Source organism: Zingiber officinale, chromosome 2A, assembly GCF_018446385.1.
Source record: "Zingiber officinale cultivar Zhangliang chromosome 2A, Zo_v1.1, whole genome shotgun sequence".
In the NCBI taxonomy this organism is placed as follows: domain Eukaryota; kingdom Viridiplantae; phylum Streptophyta; class Magnoliopsida; order Zingiberales; family Zingiberaceae; genus Zingiber; species Zingiber officinale.
The window spans coordinates 14,158,221-14,161,500 of record NC_055988.1 but is presented as its reverse complement, the minus strand read 5'-3'; positions in this window follow the sequence as shown (position 1 = coordinate 14,161,500).

Below are 3,280 nucleotides of genomic sequence, written 5' to 3'. Positions count from 1 at the left end.
CAGACAGATAATTGCATCCGATCTTCTCGAGGGGATATTAAGAGTATCCCTACCCCGCTGCCATGCGAGTGGTCGAGCCGTCCACGTATATCTTCCATGTCTCCTTCGGCTCAGCGTTCTGCATTGTTGTTACAAAATCCATTAAGGTCCGAGCTTTGATGGCTGTTCGAGACTGATATTGAATGTCAAACTTGCTCAGTTCTGTAGTCCACTTGATTAGTTGTCCGAACGCCTCTGGGTTGAGGAGGACCCGTCCTAGTGCACTGTTAGTCAGTACAATTATTGGGTGAGCAAGAAAATAGGGACATAACCTCCGAGCGGCGAGCACTAAGGCGTAGGCCAACTTCTCAGGATAGGTGTAGCGACACTCGACATCCTTCAATAAATAACTCAGAAATACACCAGGTGTTACTCTTTGCCGTCCTACTAGACAATAGCCAACCCAATCGTCCGCTCTGTGGACGATAGGTACACCCAGAGTGGTTTGCCGGTGCTAGGTTTTGCCAATGCTAGGTTTTGCCAATACAGGTAAGGATGATAAATATAGCTTTGGGTCCTCCAGCGCCTTATCACATTCGACATCCCACTGAAACTTAGTCGCTCGCCTTATGATTTTGGAGAATGGGAGACTCCGATCGATTGTCTTTGAAATGAATATTGTCAGCGTCGTGATTCGTCCGGTCAATCTTTCAGCTTCCTTTAAATTGCAAGGCAGGGGCATGCCCTGGAGAGCTTTCACCTTGCTTGTGTTAGCCTCGATTCCCCACTTGGTTACAATATAACCGATGAAGCGTCTGCTTCTATCCCCGAATAGACACTTGGTCGGGTTCGGCTTGACTCTGAACCGCCGCAATGTCCGTCACATCTCTTGGATATCTGCACAAAGGTTAGCTGCTTGGAAGGACTTTATCAAGATGTCGTTGACATATACTTCCATATTTCTTCCTATTTGATGTCGGAACACCTTGTTCATCAATCTTTGGTAGGTCGCTCCTGCATTCTTCAGGCTAAACAACATCACATTATAACAGAATGTTCTATCCACCGTGATGAAGTTGACCTTTTCCTGATCTTCCTTGACGAGCGGTACTTGATGATAGCTTTGGTAAGCATCTAACATGCAGATCAACTCGCAACCCGCCATGGAGTCCACCATTTGGTCGATCCGGGGTAGCGGATAATAGTCCTTCGGACAAGCCTTATTTAGATCTTTGAAATTGATGCAGACCTGCCACTTATTGCCTGGCTTGGAGACCAGCACCACATTGGCCAGCCATCTCGGGAATTGGACTTCCTTGATATGCTCGGTTTCCAAGAGCTTCTCCACCTTCGCTCGAATGACCTGGTTTTACTCTGAGCTGAAGTCTCTCTTCTTTTGCTTGACCGGACGAGCGTCCGATCAGACGTGCAATTCATGCTGGGCTATTCCTAGTGCTATACTTAGGAGCTCATGGGTTGTCCACGCGGACACGCGTGATTTTGCTTTAGATAGTCGACCAGCTTGACCTTCTTTTCATTGTCTAGATCGATGGTGATGAAGGTGGTAGCTTCCGCTCGGCTTGGATCTATTTGGACCTCTTCTTTCTCTTCGTATACTAAGGCTGGGGGAACTTCTCAGATAGCATGGACCTCAAGTTGTTGGGTCTTCCGGGCCGCTCGCGACTTTGCTTGGATCACCTCTACGTAGCTGATCCGGCGGTCAGAACGGGGGACCCCCATTTTGGGGGGTCCATGCCACGCTGGAGTCAAAAGGCCAAGTGGCCGACCGGATAGGCAGACCAACCGGTGAATAGCTGAGGCAATAGGTGCCCCGACTAAAGTTGGGGTTCCGACGCTCAATGAAACAATGTCTCAGAGCCGAGCGGAAGGCACTCGCCCGGAAGTCGCCCCGGCATTTCAGCGCAAGCGATAGGTGAGACGTGAGGGGCGTGCCGCTCGACCGGCACAGGGGATGAAGGCCGTCCGGACGATGGTCTCCGTCCAGCCGGCCGGACGTACGTCCCGGCCGGCGGTAAAGGAGAACAGGAACATCTTCTGACAGCCGTCAAGTCATATGACTAAGCCATACTCCTAGTCTGACAACGGGGTGTCTTGTTGTCCCATCGAAGGCGCGATGGGACTGTTGTAGTATGACGTTAGGTAAGTTTTCTGACAGATACACACCGAGGCATGGGCTGCGGACACGCACACGCCTCGATAGGCGTGTAGGAGCTTTTTCACCGCTCTATATAAAGAGCCGTAGACTTCGCCGGAGGTACGCATTCTACAAGATTTGGAGCTCCTTTTTCCACCACTTACCTGACTTGAGCGTCGGAAGGTCGCCGCCGGGAACCCCTTCCCGGGCCGACTTCTGTGCAGGTTCGCCGGAGATTCGTGCGACCAGACGGAGACCTACACCATCGACTAGGAGCGCGCCACGTGCCCAGCGTCCTTTGGTTCGGCGATTCGTACAGGATCAATTTGGCACCGTCTGTGGGAACGCTCCTGCATCCGAACGGAAACAATGGACGAGGCTGGACGACAACACGCGGTGACACTTTCGACGGAGGAACTCGACGCTTTGATCGAGATAAGGGCCGCCAAGCTTGTGGAGTAAAAACAGAAGGCAGCAGCCGAGCGGCCAGAGCAGCAAGCAACGTCAGCGTCTAGTGGCCGAGCGGAAGCACCACCTGCCACCGTCGCATTTCATCGGGCTCTGTTCCGCACCCCTGAAGTCGTGGCAGCCCGCCGGGAGCGGGGATCATCTTCGGATGAAATACCAAGATGAGACAACAGAAAAGGGAAAGCCCCCCGAGCGGACGCATCTCCCGAGCAGATCAATCGCCAATTTTCGGAGGCTATACTACAAGATCCTCTGCCCAAGCATTACGTGCCTCCGACGATCGGCGAGTATAATGGGACAACCGACCCAGATGATCATCTGGGTAAGTTTGATAACACGGCAACCCTGCATCAATACACAGATGGGGTGAAGTGTCGGGTTTTCCTCACCACCCTCTCTGGGTCGGCTCAATGGTGGTTTCGGAGGCTGCCGGACGGATCCATCACGAGCTTCAAAGATTTCCGAATGGCCTTCCTCCATCATTTTACGAGTAGTCGACGCTACCAGAAAACGAGCGTGAGCCTGTTCGCCATCAAGCAAGAAGCCCGTGAATCGCTTCGAGCTTACATCCAGCGGTTCAACCAAGTGGCGATGGACATTCCGACGGCCACCTCGGAAACCATGATGAATGCCTTCACACAAGGCCTAGTGGATGGGGATTTCTTCCGATCGCTCATC